The 14,522-nt window shown below is 37.9% G+C and overlaps 1 protein-coding gene across 2 annotated transcripts in view; it reads left to right on the forward strand.

Annotated features, from left to right (window-relative positions):
* Positions 1-7,656, forward strand: part of LRRC3B (leucine rich repeat containing 3B) — a 185,153-nt gene extending 177,497 nt beyond the window's left edge. The window contains exons 1-3 of one of the 2 annotated variants that reach the window (XR_002520201.2): positions 3,038-3,935; positions 4,564-4,618; positions 5,049-5,079. The gene's annotated coding sequence lies outside the window, so the exon portion shown is untranslated. Of the gene's footprint in view, positions 1-3,037; positions 3,936-4,563 lie in introns of those variants that run through there. The other variant, XR_004182313.1, reaches the window with a different exon arrangement.
* The last annotated feature ends 6,866 nt before the right edge of the window (positions 7,657-14,522 follow it).

The following is a 14,522-nucleotide window of genomic DNA, read 5'->3' on the forward strand; positions in this document are numbered from 1 at the left end:
CTGTAGTCCCAGCAGCTCAGGAGGCTGAGGGAGGAGAATGGCGTGAACCCAGGAGGTGGAGCTTGCAGTGAGCCGAGATCATGCCACTGCACTCCAGCCCGGGTGACAGAGTAAGACTCCGTCTCAAAAAAAAAAAAAAAAAATCTGAAGATCATTTATTTAATAAAAGACAAGAGACACAAAAGGATACATACTACATGATTCTACTTGCAAAAGTACACGAACATTTTTTTTCTGATGGAAAGCTCAGGAAAATCTTTTGTTGGGGTACTGAAAAGGTTTTATATCTTGCGTTGAGTGGTGGTTACATGATATTGCACTTGTTGTTTGGGTGATGTCAGAACTCATGGAACCACATATTTAGGATCTGTGTGTTCTGTTACATACAAATTTTACCTCAATAAAATATTTAATTAAAATAGTACTGTTTTAGTTTGCTCAGATGGCCATAACAAAACACCATAAACTGGGTGGCTTAAAAAACAAATGTATTTTTTCACAGTTCTGAAGACTGGAAGTTCAAGATCAAGATGCCAACAGGCTTGGTGTCTGGGGAAGGCTCCCTGCTTGAACTCCAGGTGTCTGTCTCCTCTCTGTTGGTTCAAATGACCTTTCGCTGCTCCTGTGCCTGGGGAGAGAGTGAGCAAGCTCTCTGATGTTTTTTCCAGTAAAGATACTAATCTTATTGGATCACAGTGCTATCCTGCGACTTCGTTTAACTTTAGTTACTTCTGTAAAGGCCCTATCTCCAAACAGAGTTATACTGGGGATTTGGGTTTCAGAATATGAACGGGGGAGAAGATGACAAACATTTGATCCATAACAAATACTGAGAAATAATTTCTTTAGAAAAGAAGACCCAAGTTTATTGGAGAGGATTTCTCGTTTCGAGAGTTTTGTTGTGTTTTTTTGTTTGTTTGTTTTAGACTTCCTTGCATGGAACATGAAATTAGATGAAAGAAATGAAAAGAAGTACAATTCTACACTTGGAAAAGTACCTGTAATGTGCTGAGAGAAGTCATTTATTTTTAAAATTAATTCTCACAATGCAAAACAGAAAATTGGGTTAGCAAACAGAAAAGGTTTTGTGAGAACCCTTCAGTTATGAAGATATGAATAATTCCAAACATTTGTAACACTTTAAAGTATTTTATAAAATAATGTTTTAAAATCCTGTCTCAAAATATAGGAGGAAAACAAACCAACCACCAAGTACATGAAATGTTAAATTTCATGATGAGAAATATGGAAAAAGTGCATGGTGATAATGAAAACCAATGACTTAATCAGATGTTGAACTGAAATATTATTCAGAAAAATAATTCTAAGAAGAAAATGTTTTGGAAGAAAATTAATCGAAAAAAAACCATACAGGCTGCTCCTTACTTCTAAAATATATCCCAATTTGAAGAACAAAAAGCCTCTTTTTCCACTATTGTCTCTAAGATATTCAGGGCACACATTACAAGGCTGAAAATAAGAAAAAGGTACTTTACTCCTTACCATACATAAATTTCCCAGGAAATGTTTTTTTTTTCTTCTGATAGCCAACAAAGAGCAAAGACCACTTCTATACCTAGGATGTAATCAATGATGTAAAATAAATGTGGGCATAAATGGTGAAACTAGTATTGCTCACAGCTAAAAATTTGATGTGTTTTATGTATGTAAAGGCCATAATAAATCAATATATTTTCCAAGTAAAATTTTTGCCTCTCAGCCTCAGAGGCAGCAGAGATTTTTAACTAATTTTTCCTTTGTGTTCTTTATATCCCAATGTTAGTGAGGTATGTTACTTTTTTTCTTCTGCTTTATTTGTCCCTGAGAGCCTGCCTCTATGTATTGAAAGTATTTCTGTAGTTTTCATTTTATGACAAACTCATTGTTGGAATCAGCTCCATCTTTTATCTTAAATATTGTTTATCTGGAAGTAAAGATAGGATCCAGTGAAGAAAAGAGACATTTTACTATCAGGTTTTTAAAATCCCTTTGCAAATAATCTTAGAAAATAATTGAAGTCAATCTTTTCCATAAACTTAATTAGAATTTCTGTACAAAGGTGATCTATTTTTTTTAAATAAACAAAATAAAGGAGCCATATCATGCAGGTCTTTAATCATCTGTGAGGCCCAAATATATAATCCATGCAGCAAATTTGAGCAAATTAATAACTTACTATAAGTAGCAGATGCTGTTCCTTCACCACCCAAATTCCCAACCCTACACACATAGTGCATATCTGCCAGGTTTACAACGGCATCTCTGCTTTTTTTTTTATTTCAATAGCTTTTGGGGTGCAAGTGGTTTTTGGTTACATGGATAAATGATATAGTGGTAAATTTTGAGATTTTAGTGCACCCATCACCTGAGCAGTGTACACTGTAGCCAGTATATCGTCATTTATCCCTCACTCCCTCCCAACCTCCCTCTGCCCAAGTGCCTGAAGTTCATTGTATCACTCTGTATGTCTTTGTATTCTCATAGCCTAGCTCTCACTTATAAGTCAGAACATACAGTATTTGGTTTTCCATTCCTGAGTCATTTCTCATAGAATTATGGCCTCCAACTCATCCAAGTTGCTGCAAAAACATTATTTGTTCCTTCTTATGGTTGAGTAGTATTCCATGGTGCATATATATCACATTTTCTTTATCCATTCATTGGTCGATGGGCACTTAGGTTGGTTTCATACCTTTGCAATTGCAAATTCTGCTGCTATAAACATGCATAGGCATGTGTCTTTGTTAGGTAATGACTTTTTTTCCTTTGGGTAGATACCCCGTAGTGGGATTTCTGGATTGAATGGTAGATCTACTTTTAGTTCTTTAAGGAACCTTCATGCCGTTTTCCATAGAGGTTATACTAATTTACATTCCCACCAACAGTATACAAGTGTTCCTTTTCACCACATTCACTCTAACATCTATTGTTTTCTGACTTTTAAATTATGGCCATTCTTGCAGGAGTAAGGTGGTAACTCATGGCATAAATTTGCATTTGCCTGATGATTAGCAATATTGAACATTTATTCATATGTTTGTTGGCTGTTTATATGTCTTCTTTTGAGAAATGCCTATTCATGTCCTTTTCCCACTTTTTGATGGCATTATTTGTATTTTTCTTTCTGATTTGTGTGAGTGCCTTTTAGAGTCTGAGTACTAGTCCTTTTTTGGATGCATAGTTTGCAAATACGTTCTTCCACTTTGTGGGTTGTCTGTTTGCTGATAATTTATTTTGCTTTGCAGAAACTTTTTAGTTTAATTATTAGGTTGATACAAAAGTAATTGTGGTTTTTGCCATATTTTTGCAAAAATCTATTTGCCTAATATGTCCCATTTATTTATTTTTGTTTTTGTTGCATACACCAATGTAGCTAAAGAATTCATTACTAAGACCCTAAAAAAATGAGGACTGAAGAGAGAAAAATTATGTTTCAAAACTTACCTTGCACTTGTCATTAAATCTAGTTTTGTTAGTTGTTTTTAAGTTTTTACCTACATTTTAAACTAATGCTGTTTATTTCTGTGAACCAACCACTGATTTCCAGCTACAGCTCAGAAGAAACAAAAGATATGGGTAGGTAAACATCTGACTCAATATTCTAGTTCTGGGTAATTATCCTGCAAATCCTGCCAGGTGATAAGAGTAAGTAGGGTGCCCATAACCTAGAGGTTTCCTTGTTTGGGAAAACAAGACCAAAGAGGCTGACCAAAGCCAAGCCCCATGCACCCAAATCTTAGCAGGCATAACTATAGCCACCAGTTATTAGGGCATGTTGGCAGCCTCAGGATTTTTAAGCTGTCTTTACCCCCTTGTTTCATTTTTATACATGTTGTCTAATAACCTGGTTTGTCCTTCTCACCTTCTAGCCATCAGACTCCAAATGGTTGTGCAACCAGAGCCTTGCAAGATGGTTCCCTTTAAGAGACCCTTAGGTAAGACTCTGAGGGAGATCTAGCTGCCATCTTCCCAAAAGATTGCCCTTTGTCAGCAGGAAGCAGTTATGATCGGTCATCATCCCTATTCTAACAGCAGTTAGATGTACCTCTTCAGAGCAGGGAATCGATAGTGACTGGAGGCAGTCAAATGCCTACGCAGATGGGGAGGGGCCCGGGTAAAACCCCACCTCCAAGCCAAAGAGAGTTTAAAGCCTGAAAGCCAAGCTACAAGTTAAATCCTCAGACCAGGTTGAAAACCTGTCTTCCTGTTTGGCACACTTTCCTCTGACTGATCCCCACTCTTCACCTATTTTACATATACCTACCCTTTCCTAATTTGGTTTTCTATACTGCCATGCCCACCTTTGATTGGTGTCTTTGCTTTAACCTTTTTTTGCATACTGACAAACAAATCAGCACCCACTCCCCATTCTGAGTCCATAAAAAGCCCCAGACCCAGCCACAGAGAGAAATAAAATAAAATAAAATAAAATAAAATAAAATAAAATAAACACCTGACTGTGGGGGGTGGGGGACCCCAAGTCCCCTCATCTCCTCTCCACTGAGAGCTGTTGTGTCACTCATTAAAATTTTTCTCTGTCCATCCTCACCCTTCAACTTTCAGCATATCCCCATTCTTCTTGGATGCAGGACAAGAGCTCAGGAACTGCTGAACACAGGTACACAAACTATAATACAGGTGAGCTAGGGCATGACCAGCCATGAGCTGAGCCGGTGTGCAAGCCAGACTTGGTCTGGGGAGGCCAAGTAGGCAGGGCACCTCCAGTGGCAGGCCTGGGGCTGAGTTAGGCCCAGTGGGGTTGGGGGTTGTTGCCGGCCAGAGGTCCCAGCTGGCAAAGTGACTGAGAAAATTCCTGCATCACTATTAGTCTAGAGAATAATTTTATTTTCCTCCACCTGGGAAATCATAAACCTTGATACTGACATTTTGGGGACAGGAAGAAAGGGTTGCTGAGGGTCTCATCATTTGATGAAACTTCCCTGTTTTGATTATGTTGTTTTACCTTTGAGCTCACCTATATTATGTGCCCTAGAGCCTTGAGACTCTGTTTCCATTTTTCCTAAAAATAAACCTCCACTTTTTTTCAGGGATCAGAAAAAAGATTGCTGCTTGTAAAAGGTAAGACTGGTAAATAACTTATATATTAATTTCACTAATTAACATATAGTTATCTTTCTATTCAGCCCCATGCCTTCATCCATATTTCACTGGTTCTTCCATTTCCTTTTTTTTTTTTTTTTTTTATGAGACTGCAGGCTGGACTGCAGTGGCATGACTCCCTCCCAGACCCAACAAGTAGCTGGAACTATAGGCATGCACCACCACACCCACACCCAGTTAAATTTTTTTTAAGAGATGGTAGTCTCCCTATGTTGCCCAGGCTTCTTCAATTTCTGACATTTTCCAGGATGAAGCAAGGGGTATCAACCTTTTCTTATTATTGATCCTGTATGCTCTTAGGTTTCAGCTTCCTCTGCTGTGTCAGTCATCACTCTTCCAACTGAGGCCATGCTTCACCTACTACTGTTTTCCTCTCCAGTTTTCTTTATCCTTATAGCCTTATTATTTTCTTGCTTATTCCTTTTATGGTTTTTAATGGGATATAAAAATGAAACAAAGAGAAACACTTGGATTAAAGCCATCATGATTAATAAAAACTAGAAATTGTTTTTTCAAGATAATATTGGACAAGGTTATCAAAACCATCATAAGTTTTACCATGGTTCTAGTTCTGCAATGTGTATGATCTGAGAGTATGTTATGAGAGTTGTGTGTCTTCTCTGTAGAGAAGTTTTATCATAAGAGGTAGGAATAAAGACCTCAAAGAAAGAGGATGATTTACCCTGCTGCAAAATTATGTTCAAGATATACAAGCCAAAGTAGGATGGCAAGATGCCCAAATAAATGTAGCCAGGTGAAACAGCTCCCACTGAGAAACGGAGAGGCCTGGCATGCTCCTAACAGGTCTTCAAAGGGAAGGTACCACGAGTGAATTCAGGGAAGACACAGAAGCTGGGCTGAATAGAGAAAAGGTTGGGAACTCTGCATGAGGCTACCATGCACTGGGACTCATTCCTGGCCCCCAAGGGCTCGAGGAGAACAGGTGAGCTGAACTGACAAGGAGCAACCCACTCCCACCAAGGGCCTCTGGAACCCTGGCAAGAGGAGAATTCCTTGACCACCAAGGACACTCAAGGTGGCAGGACATCTTAGAGAAGTGGTAGGGGCAGCAAGCCAGCTGATGAGCAGCCCAGAGGGTTTGTTGCAGAAGGGTCTATAGCACAACATGGCCTGGGATGGCCATTCCCATGGGCTTGACTTTCTCTTATAGGATACTTTAGCCCTAGGAGAACTAAACTCTGCAGGGAAGTCTTGCCAGTCAGACAAGACTGGTCTGACCTGAGCATCTCTTGATCTGCTGGCTTGTCCCAGGGCCCCAGCTGGGCCACACCTGCTTGCAGGGCAGTCTGAAGTACTCGGGGGGCCCACACCATACCTTCTGCACTGGCATGCCATGCCTACCCACAGAGCGCTTCATCAGGTCAGCCCCTAAGTCCATACACCAACCTGCATGTGCCTTCCCTATACTGCAGCTTGTCCCAGGCCCATGGCAACTCCCCACATCACTTTACTGGTGAATATTTGCCCAGATGAGTTTTGATTTCTTTGCTCCACCAGTTCATGGGAGAGCAGCCTGTTCCCCTTTCCCCAGATGACCACCATTGCAGACAGAGCCTTTACAGCCCATCCTCACAAGTACCCTGCCATTGCGCTAACACTGTGCAGAAAACAGTGGATAATTCCCCTACCCCCAGTGACCACGCCTGCCTTTGGAGAACAGAAAAGGCAGCCAGAGCTGAGCCTACCAGTAGCCCACCCCCAAGCCAACACCACCTCTAGTGGACTGTCCAGACAGTCACCAGCAGGGACTCCCTGCCCCCACCAGCTGCATTGCCTCTGCCTCTGTGGAGAATGCCCACAGGGAGATAGGCAACTCCCACCCACTAGCACTCTACCACAGCTGCTGCTACCATGGCTGCTGGCACATGCTAATGAAGATGGATCCTGCTGTCACTGCACTATAAAATGCTTTGGCTGACACCACCCATCAGAGTGTAGTGACCAGCAGTCTGGGGCACCTTGCTCGCCTCAGTACAGTGGATTTCTAACCTCAAGGAGCCAGAGAACAAATTCAGGACCTAGTATAAGTCCCCCAGAGTTAAAGCACATAGTCCAGGAGTTAGGAACTGAGCATTAGTCCCCTAAAATCTTTCAGAAACAAAGCAGTCAGCTGAATTCACCTTATACCATAATCAAACCCTCAAAGTCATCAATAGAATTAAAAAAAAAAAATCCAAAGGTCAGTAACCTCAAAGATTAAAGGTAGATAAGCCCACAGAGATGAGAAAGAATCAGTGCAAGAACCCTGACGGCTCAAACATTCAGAGTGTCTTCTTTCCTCCAAATGAGTGCAGCACCTCTCCAGCAAGGGTTCTGAACCAGGATGAGATGGCTGAAATAACAGAAATAGAATTCAGAATACAGATAGGAACCAAGATCACTGAGCTACAGAAGTATCTTCAAACCCAATCCAAAGAAGCAAAAAAATCATGATAAAACAATGGAGGAGCTGACAGACAAAATACCAGCATAGAAAATAATGTAACCAACCTGATAGAGCTGAAAAGCACACTATAAGAATTCTATAATTAAATTATAAGTATTAATAGAATAAATAAAGCAGAGGAAAGAATCTCAGAACTGGGCAACTGGCTTTCTGAAATCAGACAGTCAGACAAGAATAGCAAAAAAAAAAAAAAAGAAGCGAACAAAACCTCCCAGATATATGAGATTATGTCAAGAGACCAAATCTATAACTCACTGATGTCCCTGACAGAGAAAAGGGTGAATGGAACCAACTTGGAAAACATATCTCAGTATATCATCCAGGAAAATTTTGCCAACCTAGCTAGATAAGCCATCATTTAAATGCAAGAAACACAGAGGACCCCAGTAAGATACTCCATGAGAAGATCATCCCCAAGACACAAAATTGTTAGATTCTCCAAGGTTGCAATGGAAGAAAAATTGCCAAGGAAGCTAGAAAGAAAGGTCAGATCACCTACAAATAGAAGCCTATCAGACTAACGGTGGACCTGTCAATGGAAACCCTATAAACCAGAAGAGATTGGGGACTTACATTCAACATCCTTAAAAAAAAAAAAGAAATTCCAACAAATAATTTCATGTCCAACCAAACAAAGCTTCATAAGCAAAGGAGAAATAAGATCCTTTTCTGACAAGCAAATGCTGAGGGAATTCATTACCGCCAGACCCACTTTAATAGAGCTCCTGAAGAAAGCACTAAATATGGGGAGAAAAGACTATTACCAGCAACTACAAAAACTCACTGAAGTACAAAGACAGGCCAGTGACACTATGAAACAACCACAAGTCTGCAAATTAACCAGCTAGCATCATAATGACAGAAAAAAATCCACACATATCAATACTAACCTTGAACATAAATGGGCTAAATGCTCCAATTTAAAGACACAGAATGGCAAGCCAGATAAAGAACCAAAGACCCATTGGTCTGCTGTCTTCAAGAGACCTATCTACATGCAGTGACACATATAGGCATAAAATAAAACAATGAAGAAATATATACCAAGTAAGTGGAAAAGAGAAAAAAGCAGAGATTGCAATCCTAGTTTCAGACAAAACAGACAGAGTTTAAACCTAGAGATCAAAAAGGACAAAGAAGGGTATTACATAAAGGTAAATGGTTTAATTCAACAAGAAGATCTAACTCTCATAATATATACATGCACCCAACACAGGAGTAACCAATTTATAAAGCAAGTTCTTAGAGACTTTCAAAGAGACTTAGACCTCCATGCAATAATAGTGGGAAATTTTAACACTCCACTGACAATATTAGATAATTGAGACAGAAAATTAATAAATGTATTCAGGACCTGATCTCTGCAGTGGGTCAAATGGACCTGATAGATATCTATAGAACTCTCCACCCCAAAACAACAGACTATATATTCTTCTCATTGCTATAAGGCACACACTCTAAAATAAATCACATAATCAGAAGTAAAACACTCCTCAGAATATGCAAAAGAATGGAAATCCTAACAAACAATCTCTCAGACCAGAGTACAATCAAATTAGAAATCAAGACTAAGAAATTCATTCACAAACCATACGATTACATGGAATTTGAATAACCTGCTCCTGAATGACTTTTGGGTAAATATTGAAATTAAGGCAGAAATCTATAAGTTCTTTGAAACTAACAAGAACAAAGATACAACCTACCAGATTCTCTGGGACATAGCTAAGGCAGTGTTAAGATGAAAACTTATGAAACTAAATGCCCACATCCAAACGTCAGAAAAAAATAAAAAAAACTTAAAGTTTAAAAAAGATATAAAAGCCTTTATATTTCTGTAGAAGCTGTGCTTTGTTTGTTAAACAAGGTCTTTTCAGAAGAACTATGTATATTTTCATTTAATATGTATGAATCCTGCATACTTGGTGCCAAAGTGGTAATTTTTGCCTTATGGAAAAATAAGAACATTAAGAGTTTGTACATCTATCCACAAAATGAGTCTTAGAAACAGTCACACAGAGTCAGTGAACTTGATTAAGTATAGCACATTAAAAGTCAAACATTTGAAATACATTGAGAGCTAAGAAGTGGAATGTAAATAAATTTATAAAAATTGATCTAACTTCATCAAATTAGGATGTATCTAATGAAGCATAAACCCAGAATGTAAAGAAGAAAAAAACTGTCTTGTAAATAGGGTAACTATATGGGTGAATATACCCAGTGCAGTTCCCAACCAATGACAACCAAGACTCAGATCAGAAGTAATGCTTTGACATGATCCCTTACCAGTAAAATCAAGTCTATCATGTTTTTAACCAAGAATCTCGATAAAATAATGTGATTTCATTTATCAAAGGAGTAAGTTACGTGTTTTAAATGGGATTCAGATTTGGTATGTCAAAAGAATAAAAGAATAGTTTCAAGTGAGTAAGCATAATGGATTTGCAAGTGGTGTAAATATTAAATGGCAGTTAATACTGAAATTCAGTTGCACTTCCTAAAGATTACCTGGGTCACCAAATATAGAAATATGTAATTATTTTACTAAAATTGCTGCAACTAAGGTAAGCAATCATCAACCACCAGAAGTTTTAACTGGTGTTTAGTCTTTGACAATGACATAGATACATTCTGGCTTCATTAAGGGTAGCTAAGTGATGCCATGTATTTTACATGCCAGGGGGGAGTCATTTAATCTTGATGTGATTACTTTTCTTTGGATTTCTAATTTTTTTGAGTCATTTGAATTACCTGTAGAGTATGGCAAGGGAAACAATACAAGCTAACTGTTGTTTACTTGTATTGTTTAAGACTCCAAATAGTACATTCTACATGTTTTATTAGCAACTCATAAAATATGCCAGAAAATATTAGGATTGACAGACTCTAACTTCTCCCTTTAACTGACCATGCTCAAAACGCAAATTCAGAGAAGCAAAAAAGAAAATGTGTGCCTTACATTTACATTAAAATATTCTTAGAAGAAGAGCAAATTCCAATTATTTTACTGCCATATGCAGTTAGAGAGTAAAATGAGGCTTTTAACCTCAGTGAAGAAGAGAAACAGGTTTATGGGAAGGAGAGAAGGTACAGAGAGAGAGAAAGAGAGAGAGAGCCTTTTACAATTTATAAACCAGTGTTCTTAATAAATCTCAGAATTTAAACAGAAAATTTGCTTAGGGAAAATGTAAGGGGCTGTGTTGAGTCCAATTTGGTGATTATTTAAAAATAATTTTTGTAACTTATTAAATCAAATAAATTCTGCCTGGCATACAGTAACTTTAAATGATAAAGTTTTATTAAGGAAGAAGTGTGATATTCATGACCTATACCCTTTCATTGTTTCAAGGGCTTCAAACAAAAAAGAATTTAAAATGGCCAACTATGAATAAAGTCCATTCAGTACTCAACCAAGCAAATGGAAACAGCATATGCCAGGGAAAGATAAACACTCTGATATGACCTGTAAGGGCAATATCAGGAGTTATGTCACAGATATATGTGTATATGTAGAGTTTCAAAAGAAGTCTTTCCTCATGAAAGATCTCAAAGTTTATCTACTAGGTATAATGTATCCATGCCATAGTCTAAAACTAAATACCATATAAAACCCATGGCAGAGAAAAAATACAGCGAATGTAGCAAATACTAAATGTCAAATTCTGTATATCTTTGTTGCTAAACTTCTATATGAGTAAAACAGACTCCTTAATGAAAATCACTATTCTCTGTAAATTACTTTTAAATTAAATATTTTTTAAATTTTAGTTTGAATTTCAAAATAAGACATTCTAACTTTGTTAGAACTTCCCTTTGTTTACAATCAGTGTTTAAGTTATTAATAATTAACAGCTGATGCATAAAGCAAACCCCAGTTCATGGATTTGTGTACTGTATATCCCTAAGGCAAATCAATTATTTACTCCTGAATGGTTAAAACTTTCATTGGCTTCCCACTGCAGTTGCAATAAAATCCATACTCCCTATCAAGGCAGAGAAGACTTTATATCCTGTCCCCTGGGTCTCTCTCTGACTTTAAATTGTACCTCACTCACTACAGTTCTGTCTCACTGCCTGTGACAGAATTCTAAGATGCCCACCAAGATTCCTATGCACTGGTATATATTCCCTGCCTAATCTTTTCCCCTTGCGTGTGAGAAGAACCTGTAAATATGATGTGATAGCAGCCACCTTCTTGATTAGGTTATGTTACACAGCAAATGTGATGAGATAGTCATTTCATGATTACCTACTATTACATAAGACTGTATTGGTGGACTAGAGATACTCTTGCTATCCTTGAAGAAGAAAGATGCCATGTTGTGAGACAGTCATGTGCTAGGACCTGAAGGCAGTCCTTAAGGAGCTGGAAGGAACCCTCTGAATATCCTGCAAGAAAACAATGCAACGAATTAAATTCTGCCAACCAGTGAGTTTGAAATAGGACCCCAAACTCCAGATGAAAATGCAGCTCAGCATTCTTGATTCAGGCATTCCTCTAAGCAGAGATCCCAGGTACACATGATAGAATCTTGACCTACACAAAATCTGAGATGCTAAATGTGTGTTGTTTTAAGTCAATAACTTTGTGGTAATTTCTTATGCAGCCATAAAAAATTAATACATTTCTTTCCTTTGTTCTTCAAACATGATAAGCCCATTACTTGGGTGGTCTTTTTTTGTTGCAAAGTTGTTTTTCTTCAACTTTTAAGTTTGGAGTACATGTTTAGGATGTTCAGGTTTGTTACATAGAAACATGTGTGCCATGGTGGTTTCCTGCACAGATGAACCCATCAGCATAGGTGGTTTCTTATTTAAATTCAGATCTTAGCTTAAAATCACATTCTCTGATAAGCCCCAGTTGCCAACCACATCTAAAGTTCGACCCACATATGTACCAGTTCATTTCCTGAAGATTACCGTCTTCTATTGTCATCATGGCACTTATTACTACTGACAAGTATCTGCTTAGTTTTCACATTTTAAAAAATTTTAAACAAAGTAGCTCATGAACACAGTTTAAAAGGCAAATCATACTAGAAGACTTACAGTAATAACAACAAAAGTGCACACTCCTGTCTTACATCTCACCAACTCGAAGTATAGAGTTGTTTCCTGCTCTCCTATGTCAGATCCTTTGTAATCTTGATCCTTTGACCTCCCCTTGATCCTCAGCCTCCAGTGGAACTGTTTCAGCTAATACCACATGGAGCAGAGACAAACCTTCCGTGTTGAGCCCTGCTCAAACTGCAGATCCACAAGCTTAAATAAATGAATAAATAGTTATTTTATGCCACTAGGTTTTGAGAGTGGTTTGCTATGCAGCAATTTATCAGAGCACCAGCTAACGATTTCATGACAATCAGTTTGTGTAGTATTCAATGGTGTGCAATAATAGCTTAGAAGTAAAAAGTTATCTTTCAGAATTGCCAACAACATAGAAAAAGAGAGGTTGCATCTCCTCCATACAGCATTATTAGTCATAACATTGACAAAGTAACTGAAATTCCATCTTCAGGTCTAACCCTACTGAGTTAGACTATTAAAATACACACACATACACACGCACTGCTCTAGTATCTTGATATTCTACAGTTATGATTCTAAGGCTATTTTTCATGAGTTGAGACATATATTATCTATAAATCATATATAAAATATCCATATGCCAGACTTCAAAACATTCCACTATAGGGGACAGTGGTATCTCAGCACCACAGGCGTTTGTTCTCAGGATTCCTGTGAAGATCATTTAAAAATTAAACCTTTAAATATGACTTTTTAAAACGATTTCAATAGCCTAGGCAATATAGCAAGGCCTCATCTCTACTAAAAATAAAAATAAGTCAGCCAGGCATGGTGGCATGTGCCTGTATTCCCAGCTACACAGGAGGCTGAGGTGGGAGGATCATTTGAGCCTGAGAGGCTGAGGTTACAGTGAACCGAGATCACACCACTGCACTCCAACCTTGATGACAGGCTGAGACCCTGACTCAAAAATAAATACATAAATAAAGATGTCAAGGTAAATTATGACATGAGCAAATCATCTAGAATGAAATGATTTAATTAAATTGCAATGGAATGTCCCTGATTTTAGCTGATAAAGGCAATTACAAATGTATGTCTGGTTTTCCTCTTTCCAAACAACATTAAACTTGAATTACAAAATCATAACATTACAGACTAAGTGAGACGTGACCACTTGGCTTGATGCAAAAGACATTTTTTCTTTTGAAGGAATTTAGGTATTCAGAGTAAGTTGCATAATTCTTTTGAGTCACTTGTAGATAAGATGACCAGAGAAAGCCTGTTTACCTAAATGGCATTGGAGAAAGACTTGAATGAAGCAAATAAATGAGATGAGAATATCTGAAGGAAGAGTATTCTAGAAAGTTAGAAAAGGAAGTACCAAGACACTAAGATAAGATTATGAATGGAAAATTTTTTGTAGATCACTTAGATTACTTGCTTGAATGAAGTTCATATACCCACTTTCATAGTGGAGCTACTTCAGATCCCAATCTAGGGCAAAGCTCTGCTCTAAATGGCCTCTAAGTATCCACAGATGACCCCATGACAAAAGCAACCATCTTTGAGGTACCTGACTTAAAGTAGGGGCAGAAAATATGAAGAGACAACAGTGAGATAATAGAGCCAGAGGACTCCAATTCATGTACTAGGTGCTTAATTAAAATGTACTTATCTCTTTAATGACAACAGGATGAAGCATCTCTGATTCACCTCTTCAAGCGCTAACCATACCAATATTTTACTGGGTCTTGTCGCTTTTTGAAGACGATTCTTCCTTCACTTAAGCATTATAGTTGCGTTGAGCAAAGAGTTGAACTATATCACCTAGCCCACTATTAGGAGCTTAAAATTCAATAAATACTTCACACTATGTACCGCTTTACATATTTTTATTCCA

The sequence above is a fragment of the Papio anubis genome, chromosome 2 (assembly GCF_008728515.1).
Source record: "Papio anubis isolate 15944 chromosome 2, Panubis1.0, whole genome shotgun sequence".
Classification (NCBI taxonomy): Eukaryota; Metazoa; Chordata; class Mammalia; order Primates; family Cercopithecidae; genus Papio; species Papio anubis.